Here is a 16,891-nt window from a genome sequence, read left to right on the forward strand (position 1 = left end):
AGCAGAAAACGAAAGCCAAGTTCCGCACACACGAGGACGGCCTCAACCGGAATATTGGGTTCATGTCACACTATTTGTAACCCCCACAGCTTGCCTGGACCTGCAAAGTTTCACTGGCTGTCTTGTCTGGAGACAATACACATCTTTTTAGCCTGTCTTAATGCTCTCTCCACTCACGTTCTTTGTATCTGAAAGACTTGATTAGCTGTAAGTATTCGCATTCCACCCATTATTCATGTAAATTGAGTCTGTGTCTTTATATGCCCTGTTTGTGAACAGAATTCCCACTCTCCTGAAGAAGGGGCTTGGAGCTCCGAAAGCTTGTGTGGCTTTTGCTGCCAAATAAACCTGTTGGACTTTAACCTGGTGTTTTTAAACATCTTACTGTGTATGCCTTTAGCCAGTGCAATATAACGGTTGGAATGTGAGTCTTTACAGGTAAGCAAGTCTGAAAGGTACAGACAATGTGAGTGGAGAGAGGGTAGAGCAGCGGTGAAAGATGTGTATTGTCTCCAGACAGGACAGTTAGTGAGATTCTGCAAGGCCAGGCAAGTCGTGGGGGTTACAGATAGAAACATCGAAAACTACAGCACAAAACAGGCCCTTCGGCCCCACAAGCTTTGCCGAACATATCCCTACCTTTTAGGCCTACCTATAACCCTCCATCCTATTAAGTCCCATGTACTCATCCAGGAGTCTCTTAAGAGACCCTATTGAGTTTGCCTCCACCACCACTGACGGCAGCCGATTCCACTCGCCCACCACCCTCTGTGTGAAAAACATTTCCCCAGTACCTACCCCCCCCCCCCCCCCCCAGCAACCTAAACCTGTGTCCTCTCATAGCAGCCATTTCCACCCTGGGAAAAAGCCTCTGAACCTCTCAACACCTTATATACCTCTATTAGGTCTCCTCTCATCCTACGGCTCTCCAAGGAGAAAAGACCGAGCTCCCTCAGCCTAACCTCATAAGGCATGCCACTCAATCCAGGCAACATCCTTGTAAATCTCCTCTGCACCCTTTCAATCTTTTCCACATCCTTCCTGTAATGAGGCAACCAGAACTGAGCACAGTACTCCAATTGGGGTCTGACAAGGGTCTTATATAGCTGCATCATTATCCCCGGACTCCTAAACTCAATCCCTCGATTGATAAAGGCCAGCACACCATACGCCTTCTTAACCACCTCCTCCACCTGCGGGGCTGATTTTAGAGTCCTATGGACCCGGACCCCAAGGTCCTTCTGACCCTCCTCAGTACTGAGAGTCTTTCCCTTTATATTGTACTCCTTCATCCCATTTGACCTGCCAAAATGGACCACGACGCATTTATCTGGGTTGAAGTCCATCTGCCACTTCCCCGCCCAGTCTTGCATCCTATCTATGTCCCTCTGTAACTTCTGACATCCCTCCAGACTATCCACAACCCCACCAACCTTCGTGTCGTCGGCAAACTTACCAACCCATCCCTCCACTTCCTCATCCAGGTCATCCAGATAGTGTGACATGAGCCCAAGATGGCGGTTGGGGCCGTCCTCATGTGTGTGGAACTTGACTATCAGTCTCTGCTCAGTGACTCTGCGCTGTCGTGTGTGGTGAAGGCAGCCTTGGAGAACGCTTCCCCGAAGACTCACATTCCAACCATTATTGTGTAAATTGAGAGAGTGTCTCTGTCGGCCCTGTTTGTGAACACATCTCCCACTCCCCTGATCAAGGAGCAGTGCTCCGAAAGCTCGTGTCTTGTGCTGCCAAATAGACATGTTGACCTTTAACCTGGTGCTGTGGCCCCGCCCACCATCTCACACCGTCACAATGCCCGGCTGATTGACGGCAGCTCCGGACCAATAGGAGGAGAAGGGGGCGGGACTGGATTACTGAGCAGGAGGGGCTAGTCCTCCAACCAATCGGAGTGAATGAGAGGCGGGGCTGGGAGTGGAGCATGCGCAGTGTGCGGGATAGCGATGGGTGATTTGATGTGCAGTCAGTCAGTGGAATGGCGGCTCGGGGGGAGCGATGGATCCGGCGGGTGGGCGGAGAGGATTCATAACCAGGTTTGTGTACAGCGGAAACTCAGAGAATGAAATCGCCGGTTCCCCGTTTGGACCCAGCGGGAGCCCAGTATTGTTCCCCGTTTCTGCCCCGAGTTCACCGCCGCCATGTTTCCAGCGGGGCTGTGCGCCTGTGCTGCCGCCATCTTTGTGAGGGGCAATGTGAAGTGAGCGTATGCCCAGTGCCATGTTTGTGAGGGGCAATGTCAGGAGAGCGCATGCCCAGTGCCATCTTGGTCTGGGTTTGACCAAAGGGCAGAGGTTAAAGGTGAGAGTGTTTCAGAGGGGATGTGGGGACAATGTTGAGGGGGGCTGAAGAAGGGGCTTGCAGCTCCGAAAGCTTGTGTGGCTTTTGCTACCAAATAAACCTGTTGGACTTTAACCTGGTGTTGTTAAACTTCTTACTGTGTTTTCCCCAGTCCAACGCCGGCATCTCCACATCATGACAGAATGTTGAGCAGACTGTGTTGCAAATCTGGAACTCGCTACCTGAGTGGCTGCTGGAGGCAGGGACTCTCTGATTGAAGAAGCTTCTGGACAAACACATCAATACACAAGGTATTGTCGCTGATAGTCCAAGTACATTGATTGGACTCAATTGGTATTGAGGGGGCGAGTTGTGGGGGGACGTGGGGCAAGGGGGAGGGGTTGAAGGGTGCGAGATGTTGTGGGGAGGGGATGAGGGGTTGTGGGGGTGGTTGAAGGTTGTGGGGAGGGGTTGAGGGGTTGCGGGGGGCAAGGGATGAGGGGTGGTGGGGGAAGGTAAGTTTGCTGATGACACAAAGGTTGGTGGATTTGTGGATAGCGATGAGGACCATCAGAGGATACAGCAGGATATCGATCAGTCCAAGACTTGGGCAGAGAGGTGGCAGATGGCGTTTAATCCGGACAAATGTGCAGTAATGCATTTTGGAAGGTCTAACACAGATAGGAAACTTACAGTAAATGGCAGAACCCTTCAGAGTATTGATAGGCAGAGGGATCTGGGTGTACAGGTACACAGGTCACTGAAATTGGCAATGCAGGGGGAGAAGGTAGTCAAGAAGGCATACGGCATGCTTGCCTTCATCGGCCGGGACATTGAGTTTAAAAATTGGCAAGTCGTGTTGCAGCTTCAAAGAAGCTTAGTTAGACCGCACTTGGAATATAGTGTTCAATTCTGGTCGCCACACTGCCAGAAGGATGTGGAGGCTTTGGAGAGGGAATAGAAAAGATTTACCAGGATGTGGTCTGTTTATTTGTTTATTTCTATGATTCAGGAATCCCAGTGGGTTGTGGCTGAGGCTTTTTTCCAAAGAGTGGGAGCTGAGAACTGAGCTCACACTGGAGACTCTGTGTCTTTTTTCACTGCACCGCCCCCCCCCCCCCCCTTGCTTTGCTTTGCTTTCAATCAATTTCTTGTGTTCCCTCGCACTCTTTCCTGTCCCCATCACTCTCTTCACTATCACCCCCTCGCACTCTCAATTTCTCTCTCCACACCTTCATCCTCCCCCTGCTTCACTCATGCCCTTCAGAGACGGAAATCTGCTGTCCTTAGCTGGTCTGGTCTACATGCCATTCCAGAGCCAAAGCAACATGTCTGACTCTTAACTGTCCTCCCAAATTGCATAGCAAGCCATTTTGTTCAAGGGCAGTGTGGGTTAACACTGCTGCCTCACACTGGCACGGTGACACAGTGGGTTAACACTGCTGCCTCACGGTGGCACAGTGGGTTAACACTGCTGCCTCACAGTGACACGGGTGACACAGTGGGTTAACACTGCTGCCTCACAGCGACACGGTGACACAGTGGGTTAACACTGCTGCCTCACAGCGACACGGTGACACAATGGGTTAACACTGCTCCCTCACAGTGACACAGTGGGTTAACACTGCTGCCTCACAGTGACACGGTGACACAGTGGGTTAACACTGCTGCCTCACAGCGACACGATGACACAGTGGGTTAACACTGCTCCCTCACAGTGACACAGTGGGTTAACACTGCTGCCTCACAGTGACACGGTGACACAGTGGGATAACACTGCTGCCTCACAGTGACACGGTGACACAATGGGTTAACACTGCTGCCTCACAGCGACACGGTGACACAGTGGGTTAACACTGCTGTCTCACAGCGACACGGTGACACAGTAGGTTAACACTGATGCCTCACAGTGACACGGTGACACAGTGGGTTAACACTGCTGCCTCACAGTGACACGGTGACACAGTGGGTTAACACGGCTGCCTCACAGTGACACGGTGACACAGGGGGTTAACACTGCTGCCTCACAGTGACACGGTGACACAGGGGGTTAACACTGCTGCCTCACAGTGACACGGTGACACAGTGGGTTAACAGTGCTGCCTCACAGTGACACGATGACACAGTGGGTTAACACTGCTGTCTCACAGTGACACGGTGACACAGTGGGTTAACACTGCTGCCTCACAGCGACACGGTGACACTGTGGGTTAACACTGCTCCCTCACAGTGACACAGTGGGTTAACACTGCTGCCTCGCAGTGACACGGTGACACAGTGGGTTAACACTGCTGTCTCACAGTGACACGGTGACACAGTGGGTTAACACTGCTGCCTCACAGCGACACAGTGACACAGTGGGTTAACACTGCTCCCTCACAGTGACACAGCGGGTTAACACTGCTGCCTCACAGTGACACGGTGACACAGTGGGTTAACACTGCTGTCTCACAGTGACACGGTGACACAGTGGGTTAACACTGCTGTCTCACAGTGACACGGTGACACAGTGGGTTGACACGGTGACACAGTGGGTTAACACTGCTGTCTCACAGTGACACGGTGACACAGTGGGTTAACACTGCTGTCTCACAGTGACACGGTGACACAGTGGGTTGACACGGTGACACAGTGGGTTAACACTGCTGCCTCACAGTGACACGGTGACACAGTGGGTTAACACTACTGCCTCACAGTAACACGATGACGCAGTGGGTTAACACTGCTGCCTTACAGTGACACGGTGACACAGTGGGTTAACACTGCTGCCTCACAGTGACAGGGTGAGACAGTGGGTTAACACTGCTCCCTCATAGTGACACGGTGACACAGTGGGTTAACACTGCTGTCTCACAGTGACACGGTGACACAGTGGGTTAATACTGCTGTCTCACAGTGACACGGTGACACAGTGGGTTAACACTGCTGTCTCACAGCGACACGGTGACACAGTGGTTAACACTGCTGCCTCACAGTGACACGGTGACACAGTGGGTTAACACTGCTGCCTCACAGTGACACGGTGACACAGTGGGTTAACACTGCTGCCTCACAGTGACACGGTGACACAGTGGGTTAACACTGCTGCCTCACAGTGACACGGTGACACAATGGGTTAACACTGCTGCCTCACAGTGACACGGTGACACAGTGGGTTAACACTGCTGCCTCACAGTGACACGGTGACACAGTGGGTTGACACGGTGACACAGTGGGTTAACACTGCTGCCTCACAGTGACACGGTGACACAGTGTGTTAACACTGCTGCCTCACAGTGACACAATGGGTTAACACTGCTGCCTCACAGTGACACGGTGACACAGTGGGTTAACACTGCTGCCTCACAGTGACACGGTGACACAGTGGGTTAACACTGCTGCCTCACAGTGACACGGTGACACAGTGGGTTGACACGGTGACACAGTGGGTTAACACTGCTGCCTCACAGTGACACGGTGACACAGTGGGTTAACACTGCTGCCTCACAGTGACACGGTGACACAGTGGGTTGACACGGTGACACAGTGGGTTAACACTGCTGCCTCACAGTGACACGGTGACACAGTGGGTTAACACTGCTGCCTCACAGTGACACGGTGACACAGTGTGTTAACACTGCTGCCTCACAGTGACACAATGGGTTAACACTGCTGCCTCACAGTGACACGGTGACACAGTGGGTTAACACTGCTGCCTCACAGTGACACGGTGACACAGTGTGTTAACACTGCTGCCTCACAGTGACACAATGGGTTAACACTGCTGCCTCACAGTGACACGGTGACACAGTGGGTTAACACTGCTGCCTCACAGTGACACGGTGACACAGTGGGTTGACACGGTGACACAGTGGGTTAACACTGCTGCCTCACAGTGACACGGTGACACAGTGGGTTAACACTGCTGCCTCACAGTGACACGGTGACACAGTGGGTTGACACGGTGACACAGTGGGTTAACACTGCTGCCTCACAGTGACACGGTGACACAGTGTGTTAACACTGCTGCCTCACAGTGACACGGTGACACAGTGGGTTGACACGGTGACACAGTGGGTTAACACTGCTGTCTCACAGTGACACGGTGACACAGTGGGTTGACACGGTGACACAGTGGGTTAACACTGCTGTCTCACAGTGACACGGTGACACAGTGGGTTGACACGGTGACACAGTGGGTTAACACTGCTGTCTCACAGTGACACGGTGACACAGTGGGTTAACACTGCTGTCTCACAGCGACACGGTGACACAGTGGGTTAACACTGCTGCCTCACAGTGACACGGTGACACAGTGGGTTAACACTGCTGCCTCATAGTGACACGGTGACACAGTGGGTTAACACTGCTGCCTCACAGTAACACGATGACGTAGTGGGTTAACACTGCTGCCTTACAGTGACACGGTGACACAGTGGGTTAACACTGCTGCCTCACAGTGACACGGTGACACAGTGGGTTAACACTGCTGCCTCACAGTGACAGGGTGAGACAGTGGGTTAACACTGCTCCCTCACAGTGACACGGTGCCACAGTGGGTTAACACTGCTGTCTCACAGTGACACGGTGATACAGTGGGTTAACACTGCTGCCTCACAGTGACACGGTGACACAGTGGGTTAACACTGCTGCCTCACAGTGACACGGTGACACAGTGGGTTAACACTGCTGCCTCACAGTGACACGATGACACAGTTGGTTAACACTGCTGTCTCACAGTGACACGGTGACACAGTGGGTTAACACTGCTGTCTCACAGTGACACGGTGACACAGTGGTTAACACTGCTGTCTCACAGTGATATGGTGACACAGTGGGTTAACACTGCTGCCTCACGGTGACACAGTGAGTTAACACTGCTGCCTCACAGTGACACGGTGACACAATGGGTTAACACTGCTGCCTCACAGTGACACAGTGGGTTAACACTGCTGCCTCACAGTGACACGGTGACACAGTGAGTTAACACTGCTGCCTCACAGTGACACGGTGACACAGTGGGTTAACACTGCTGTCTCACAGTGACACGGTGACACAGTGAGTTAACACTGCTGCCTCACAGTGACACGGTGACACAGTGGGTTAACACTGCTGTCTCACAGCGACACAGTGGGTTAACACTGCTGCCTCACAGTGACACGGTGACACAGTGGGTTAACACTGCTGCCTCACGGCGACACGGTGACACAGTGGGTTAACACTGCTCCCTCACAGTGACACAGTGGGTTAACACTGCTGCCTCACAGTGACACGGTGACACAGTGGGTTAACACTGCTGCCTCACAGCGACACGGTGACACAGTGGGTTAACACTGCTCCCTCAGAGTGACACAGTGGGTTAACACTGCTGCCTCACAGTGACACGGTGACACAGTGGGTTAACACTGCTGTCTCACAGTGACACGGTGACACAGTGGGTTAACACTGCTGTCTCACAGTGACACGGTGACACAGTGGGTTGACACGGTGACACAGAGGGTTAACACTGCTGCCTCACAGTGACACGGTGACACAGTGGGTTAACACTGCTGCCTCACAGCGACATGGTGACACAGTGGGTTACCACTGCTGCGTCACAGTGACCCGGTGACACAGTGGGTTAACACTGCTGCCTCACAGTGACACGATGACACAGTGGGTTAACACTGCTGCCTCACAGTGACACGTGACACAGTGGGTTAACACTGCTGCCTCACAGTGACACGGTGGCACAGTGGGTTAACACTGCTGCCTCACAGTGACACGGTGACACAGTGGGTTAACACTGCTGTCTCACAGTGACACGGTGACACAGTGGGTTAACACTGCTGCCTCACAGTGACACGATGACACAGTGGGTTAACACTGCTGTCTCACAGTGACACGGTGACACAGTGGGTTAACACTGCTGTCTCACAGTGACACGGTGACACAGTGGGTTAACACTGCTGTCTCACAGTGACACGGTGACACAGTGAGTTAACACTGCTGTCTCACAGTGGCACAGTGGGTTAACACTGCTGCCTCACAGTGACACGGTGACACAGTGGGTTAACACTGCTGTCTCACAGTGACACGGTGACACAGTGGGTTAACACTGCTGCCTCACAGTGACACGATGACACAGTGGGTTAACACTGCTGCCTCACAGTGACACGGTGACACAGTGGGTTAACACTGCTGCCTCACAGTGACACGGTGACACAGTGGGTTAACACTGCTGCCTCACAGTGACACGGTGACACAGTGTGTTAACACTGCTGTCTCACAGTGACACGGTGACACAGTGGGTTAACACTGCTGCCTCACAGTGACACGATGACACAGTGGGTTAACACTGCTGTCTCACAGTGACACGGTGACACAGTGGGTTAACACTGCTGTCTCACAGTGACACGGTGACACAGTGGGTTAACACTGCTGTCTCACAGTGACACGGTGACACAGTGAGTTAACACTGCTGTCTCACAGTGGCACAGTGGGTTAACACTGCTGCCTCACAGTGACACGGTGACACAGTGGTTAACACTGCTGCCTCACAGCGACACGGTGACACAGTGAGTTAACACTGCTGTCTCACAGCGACACGGTGACACAGTGGGTTAACACTGCTGTCTCACAGTGACACGGTGACACAGTGGGTTAACACTGCTGCCTCACAGTGACACGGTGACACAGTGGGTTAACACTGCTGCCTCACAGTGACACGGTGACACAGTGGGTTAACACTGCTGCCTCACAGTGACACGGTTACACAGTGGGTTAACACTGCTGTCTCACAGTGACACAGTGGCACAGTGGGTTAACACTGCTGCCTCACAGCGCCAGTGTATTGCGTTCGATTCTCGGCTTTGGTCACTGTCTGTGTGGAGTTTTCACGTTCTCCCCGTGTCTGCAGGGGTTTCCTCCTGGTGCAGCGTATAATGTGACCTCAGTATTGTAATTTTGGAATTCAGCAATCACCCTGTGGACACAAAGATCACCAAAATAGTGGGATTTTAAAATTCAGCTTTCTCACAGTGGATCTTTCTCTCTCTCAGTTTCTGCAGGATTGCTGTAATGTCGAAAATGACAGCAGGCATATAAATTGGAAATATTTTATTTTTGAGTAAATGTTTACAGACATCGACAGGCAGAGAGAATGAGGCAGAGAGAAAGAGAATGTGACAGACAGAGATAGAATCAGACTGAGAGAGAGACTGAGACTGACAGAGAATCAGACTGAGAGAGAGACTGAGACTGACAGAGAATCAGACTGAGAAAGAGAGATTGAGACTGACAGAGAATCAGACTGAGAGAGACTGAAACTGACAGAGAATCAGACTGAGAGAGAGACTGAGACTGACAGAGAATCAGACTGAGAGAGAGATTGAGACTGACAGAGAATCAGACTGAGAGAGAGATTGAGACTGACAGAGAATCAGACTGAGAGAGAGACTGAGACTGACAGAGAATCAGACTGAGAAAGAGAGATTGAGACTGACAGAGAATCAGACTGAGAAAGAGAGATTGAGACTGACAGAGAATCAGACTGAGAGAGAGATTGAGACTGACAGAGAATCAGACTGAGAGAGAGACTGAGACTGACAGAGAATCAGACTGAGAGAGAGACTGAGACTGACAGAGAATCAGACTGAGAGAGAGACTGAGACTGACAGAGAATCAGACTGAGAGAGAGACTGAGACTGACAGAGAATCAGATTGAGAGAGAGATTGAGACTGACAGAGAATCAGAGTGAGAGAGAGACTGAGACTGACAGAGAATCAGACTGAGAGAGAGACTGAGACTGACAGAGAATCAGACTGAGAGAGAGACTGAGACTGACAGAGAATCAGACTGAGAGAGACTGAGACTGACAGAGAATCAGACTGAGAGAGACTGAGACTGACAGAGAATCAGACTGAGAGAGAGACTGAGACTGACAGAGAATCAGACTGAGAGAGAGACTGAGACTGACAGAGAATCAGACTGAGAGAGAGACTGAGACTGACAGAGAATCAGACTGAGAGAGAGACTGAGACTGACAGAGAATCAGACTGAGAGAGACTGAGACTGACAGAGAATCAGACTGAGAGAGACTGAGACTGTCAGAGAATCAGACTGAGAGAGAGACTGAGACTGACAGAGAATCAGACGGAGAGAGAGACTGAGACTGACAGAGAATCAGACTGAGAGAGAGACTGAGACTGACAGAGAATCAGACTGAGAGAGAGACTGAGACTGACAGAGAATCAGACTGAGAGAGAGACTGAGACTGACATAGAATCAGACTGAGAGAGAGACTGAGACTGACAGAGAATCAGACTGAGAGAGAGACTGAGACTGACAGAGAATCAGACTGAGAGAGAGACTGAGACTGACAGAGAATCAGACGGAGAGAGAGACTGAGACTGACAGAGAATCAGACTGAGAGAGAGACTGAGACTGACAGAGAATCAGACTGAGAGAGAGACTGAGACTGACAGAGAATCAGACTGAGAGAGAGACTGAGACTGACAGAGAATCAGACTGAGAGAGAGACTGAGACTGACAGAGAATCAGACTGAGAGAGAGACTGAGACTGACAGAGAATCAGACTGAGAGAGAGACTGAGACTGACAGAGAATCAGACTGAGAGAGAGACTGAGACTGACAGAGAATCAGTCTGAGAGAGCGTGGGAAAAAGAGACTGAGACACGATCCCAACACGACCCTCAGAATTAAAATGGAGGGTGTGTCCCTCATTGAAGCCCCCTCCCACTAACAGCCTCAGTTTAACCCACCACATCCAGCTGTTTCCACATCCGCCTCGTTTCTCCTCTCCCTCTCTCTCTCTCTCCACCTGTTTCTGCTGCATTTGTTGTCATGTTGGAATCTGTGAAGAAACCACATTTCCACCACTGTTTTCACAATCTCTCTCTCTGTCACCTTTCCTTCATTTCCTTCAATCACAAAGATACACAAAGGGACGCAGAGAGAGAGAGAGAGAGCGAGTAAAACCCTCAATAACATTCCAAAAGAAGAATTAAAGAGGCTGCTACAGTTTATTGAATCATTCATCCCATCCAATTTAGCACAGACACTGTTTGGGGATGAAGCAAATGGAGGAGGCTTCCTGAGGGCCCTGTGAGATTAGGGCTTGAATTGAGGCCTAGTCACAGAGGCTGCATTAAACCTTGGTGCAAAGAGCAGGAATCGTTCCACTCCAGTGAAACACAACAATCCTGAAAGCTGGAGTGACAGAGGCAGTGATATTAAACCCCTGTCCTGACCCCCTGCCCCTGGCCATTCTCCAATTCACACCACCCCATCTAAAAACACAATCCGGACTCTGGAATTGGGAACAAGCCATTTCCAAGGCCGGGGAATTTTAATTTCATCCCTCCCTCCTCCTTCCCAAGTGTTTTACAGTCACTGAGCCAGTTCCATTTCAAATTTGCATGTTTACAAGTTGGAGTTCAGGAAAGGCAGCTGGTTATTGATGCACAGCCAGATCCCATGGGCAATAATTTGACGATATCCGGATGGGACAAAGGGGAGAAATGTAATTCTCCCAGCTTCATGCCTGGTGTAATCCTCCCACCCAGACACTGAACGCCACGTATATTCCGAGTCTGAATGGACAACATCTCAGTCACAGAAAGAGATAAACTCCCCTCTTTAAACTGGGAACAAGCTGTGTCCATTCCTTGGAGACTTTTTAAAATCAGCCTCCCAACATTTATTTATTTGTTTATTTACTTGATTAATTCTGTCAATCAGGAATCCCAGAGGGCTGTGACTGAGACTTTTCTCCAGAGACAGGGAGCTGGGCACTGAGTCCATAACTCCACAGGTCCTTAAAGGTGACGTCACAGGTGGAGAAGGTAGTGAATACGGCATATGGCATGCTTGCCTTTATTGGACGGGGCAAAGATTATAAAAGTTGGGGTCTGATGTTGCAGATGTATAGAACGTTGGCTAGGCCACATTTGGAATACTGCGTCCAGTTCTGGTCGCCACACTACCAGAAGGACGTGGAGGCTTTGGACAGAGTACAGAGGAGGTTTACCAGGATGTTGCCTGGGATGGAGGGTATTAGCTATGAGGTGAGATTGAGTAAACTGGGATTGTTCTCCCTGGAAAGACGGAGGTTGAGGGGCGACCTAATAGAAGTTTTCAAAATTATGAAGGGCATCGATAGGGTGAACATTTTCCCAGGTCAGAAATGACAAACACAAGGGGTCACAAGTTCAGGTAAGGGGAGCAAAGTTCAAGACAGATATGCGGGGGATGTATTTTACACAGAGGGAGGTGGGGGCCTGGAATGTTCTACCAAGCAAGTTGGTTGAGGCAGACACGCTAGGATCATTTAAGACTTATCTAGATAGCCACATGAACAGCACCACATGATTGCTACCTGTGCCACGTGCCAGTGAGGGTAAGAGTAGGATGCTCGGGCGGATGAACACGTGGCTGAGGAACTGGTGTAGGGGGCAGGGTTTCAGATTTCTAGGTCATTGGGACCTCTTCTGGGGCAGGTGGGACCTGTACAAGAGAGACGGATTACACCTGAACTACAAGGGGACCAATATACTTGCAGGGTGGTTTGCCAGTGTTATTGGGGAGGGTTTAAACTAGATTTGCAAGGGGATGGGAACCAGAGTGCCAGAGCAGATAGTGGAGCTGGGGTGAAAGTAAATGACGTTAATAGTTCATGAAATATCACAAATGGAAGGGTTGTGTGTGGTGGTAATAATCTTCTGAGGTGTGTCTCTTTCAATGCCAGGAGTATTGTGGGGAAGGCAGATGAGCTGAAGGCGTGGAATGACACATGGAAATATGACATTATAGCCATCAGTGAAACTTGGCTACAGGAGGGGCAGGACTGGCAGCTCAATGTTCCAGGGTTCCGATGTTTCAGACGTGATAGAGGCAGAGGGATGAAGGGTGGGGGGGTGGTATTGCTAGTCAGGGAAAATGTTACAGCAGTGTTCAGGCAGGACAGATTAGAGGGTTTGTCGACCGAGGCCATATGGGTGGTATGACCACATTCATGGGGGTGTATTATAGACCACCCAATAGTCAGCAAGAATTGGAGGAGCAAATCTGCAGAGAGATAGCAGACAACTGCAGGAAACATAAAGTTGTGATCGGAGGGGATTTTAATTTTCCACATACAGATTGGGACTCCCAAACTGTTAAAGGTCTAGACGGGTTCGAGCTTGTAAAATGTGTTCAGGAAAATTTTCAAAATCAAGATATAGAGGTACCAATCAGAGAGGATGCAAAATTAGATTTCCTTTTAGGAAACGAGTTAGGACAAGTGACGGAAGTGTGTGCAGGGGAACACTTTGTTTCCAGTGATCATAACGCCATTAGTTTCAACTTGAGATCCTAAATGAATACTTTGCGTCGGTATTCACAAAGGAGAGGGATGTGTTGATTGGGAGTGTCTCGGAGGGGACTGTTGACCCGTTGGAGAGAATCTCCATTACAAGGGAGGAAGTGTTAGGTTTTTTTAGGGAATATAAAGACTGACACTTCCCCAGGGCCTGATGGAATCTATCCAAGGCTGCTCAGGGAGACGAGAGATGAAATCGCTGGGCCTCTGACGCAAATCTTTGTCTCGTCACTGGACACAGGTGAGGTCCCAGAGGATTGGAGGATAGCTAATGTGGTCCCGTTATTTATGAAGGGTAGGAAGGATAACCCAGGATATTATAGGCCGGTGAGCTTGACGTCCGTGGTCGGGAAGTTGTTGGAGAAGATTCTTAGAGATAGGATGTATGCGCATTTAGAAAGGAATAAACTCATTCACGATAGTCAGCATGGTTTTGTGAGAGGGAGGTCATGCCTCACTAACCTGGTGGAGTTTTTTGAACAAGTGACTAGAATGGTTGACGAGGGAAGGGCCGTGGATGTCGTCGATATGGACTTTAGTAAAGCGTTTGAAAAAGGCTCTCATGGCAGGTTGGTGCAAACGATTGGATTTCATGGGATAAAGGGGGAGGTGGCTAGATGGGTGAGAACTGGCTGGGTCACAGAAGACAGAGGGTGGTCGTGGAAGGGTCTTTTTCCGGCTGGAGGCCTGTGACTAGTGGTGTTCCGCAGGGCTCTGTATTGGGACCTCTGCTGTTTGTGATTTATATAAACGATCTGGAAGAAGGTGTAACTGGGGTGATCAGTAAGTTTGCGGACGACACGAAAATAGCTGGACATGCAGACAGTGAGGAACATTGTCATAGGCTACAGAAGGATATAGATAGGCTGGAAATTTGGGCAAAGAAATGGCAGATGGAGTTCAATCCAGATGAATGCGAAGTGATGCATTTTGGTGGAACTAACATAGGGAGGAGCTATACGATAAATGGCAGAACCATAAAGGGTGTAGATGCGCAGAGGGACCTGGGTGTGCAAGTCCACAGATCCTTGAAGGTGATGTCACAGGTGGAGAAGGTAGTGAATAAGGCATATGGCATGCTTGCCTTCATAGGACGGGGCATAGAGTATAAAAGTTGGGGTCTGATGTTGCAGTTGTACAGAACGTTGGTTCAGCCGCATTTGGAGTACTGCGTCCAGTTCTGGTCGCTACACTACCAGAAGGACGTGGAGGCTTTAGAGAGAGTGCAGAGGAGGTTTACCAGAATGTTGCCTGGTATGGAGGGGCTTCGTTATGAGGAGAGATTGGGTAAACTGGGGTTGTTCTCACTGGAAAGATGGAGGATGAGGGGTGAACTGATAGAGGTGTATAAAATTATGAAAGGCATAGAGAGGGTGAACGGTGGGAAGCTTTTTCCCAGGTTGGTGGTGATGTTTGCGAGGGGTCATAGGTTCAAGGTGAGGGGGGGGAGGTTTACCAGGGATATCAGGAGGACGTATTTTACACAGAGGGTTGTGGGGGCCTGGACTGCGCTGCCGGGCAATGTGGTGGAGGCGGACACACTGGGAACGTTTAAGAATTATCTAGATAGCCACCTGAACGGAGTGGGAATGGAGGGATACAAAAGAATGGTCTAGTTTGGACAAGGGAGCGGCGCGGGCTTGGAGGGCCGAAGGGCCTGTTCCTGTGCTGTATCATTCTTTGTTCTTTGTTTTGTTCTTGATCATGGATAAAGATCGATCTGGTCCTCGGGTTGAGGTTCTAAACCGGAAAAAGGACAAATTTGAAGAAATGAGAAAGGATCTAAAAAGTGAGGATTGAGACAGGCTCTTCTCTGGCAAGGGTGTGATTGGTAAGTGGGAGGCCTTCAAAGGAGAAATTTTGAGAGTGCAGAGTTTGTCTGTTTTTGTCAGGATTAAAGGCAAAGTGAATAAGAATAAGGGACCTTGGTTCTCGAGGGATATTGGAACTCTGATGAAGAAGAAGAGAGAGATTTATGACATGTATAGGCAACAGGGAGCAAATAAGATGCTTGAGGAGTATAAAAAGTGCAAGAAACTACTTAAGAAAGAAATCAGGAGGGCGAAAAGAAGATATGAGGTTGCTTTGGCAGACAAGGTGAAGGATAATCCGAAGAACTTCTGCAGGTGTATTATGAGCAAAAGGATAGTAAGGGATAAAATTGGTCCTCTTGAAGATCAGAGTGGTCGGCTATGTACGGAACCAAAAGATATTTACTAAGGAAACGGGCATGGAGTCTATGGAAATAAGGCAAATAAGTAGGGAGGTCATGGAACCTATACGGATTAAAGGGGAGGAGGTGCTTGCTGTCTCGAGGCAAATCAGAGGAGATAAATCCCCAGGACCAGACAGGGTATTCCCTCGGACCTTGAAGGAGTCTAGTGTTGAAATTGCAGGGGCCCTGGAAGATATATTTAAAATGTTGGTATCCATGGGGTGAGTTGCTGGATGATTGGAGGATAACTCATGTTGTTCCGTTGTTTAAAAAAGGCTCAAAACGTAATGCGGGAAATTATAGGCCGGTAAGTTTGACGTCAGCAGGAGGTAAATTAATGGAAGGAGTACTAACAGATAGGATCTACAAATAATTGGATAGACAGGGACTTATTAGGGAGAGTCAACATGGCTTTGTGCGTGGTAGGTCATGTTTGACCAATCTATTAGAGTTTTTCGAGGAGGTTACCAGGAAAGTGGATGAAGGGAAGGCGGTGGATGTTGTCTACATGGAATTCAGTAAGGCCTTTGACAAAGTCCCACATGGGAGGTTACTTCGGAAGGTTCAGTCGCTAGGGAAACATGGAGAGGTCGTAAACTTGCTTAGACACTGGCTCAATGGAATAAGCCAGAGAGTGGTAGTGGATGATTGCTTTTCTGAGTGGAGGCCTGTGACGAGTGGTGTGCCACAGGGATCAGTGTTGGGTCCATTGTTGTTTGTCATCTAAATCAATGATCTGGATGATAATGTGGTAAATTGGATCAGCAAATTTGCTGACGATACAAAGATTGGAGGTGTCGTGGACAGTGAGGAAGGTTTTCAAAGCTTGCAGAGGGATTTGCTCGCAAAATGGGCTGCAAAATGGCAGATGGAGTTTAATGCAGACAAGTGTGAGGTATTGCACTTTGGAAGGACAAACCAAGGTCGAACATACAAGGTAAATGGTAGGACACTGAGGAGTGCAGTAGAACAGAGGGATCTGGGAATACAGATACATAATACATAAAAGTGGGGTCACAGGTAGTTAAGGCCGTAAAGAGTG

The 16,891-nt window shown here is 49.8% G+C and overlaps 1 long non-coding RNA gene across 1 annotated transcript; it reads left to right on the forward strand.

The window, feature by feature from the left end:
* Nucleotides 1–1,987: 1,987 nt before the first annotated feature.
* LOC144488805 (uncharacterized) lies at nucleotides 1,988–15,452 on the forward strand. The gene is made up of 3 exons (XR_013496657.1): nucleotides 1,988–2,048; nucleotides 2,465–2,603; nucleotides 15,349–15,452. It is a non-coding gene; the product is annotated as an uncharacterized LOC144488805 (long non-coding RNA).
* Nucleotides 15,453–16,891: the final 1,439 nt, after the last annotated feature.

The sequence above is a fragment of the Mustelus asterias genome, unplaced genomic scaffold (genome assembly GCF_964213995.1).
Source record: "Mustelus asterias unplaced genomic scaffold, sMusAst1.hap1.1 HAP1_SCAFFOLD_1872, whole genome shotgun sequence".
Classification (NCBI taxonomy): Eukaryota; Metazoa; Chordata; class Chondrichthyes; order Carcharhiniformes; family Triakidae; genus Mustelus; species Mustelus asterias.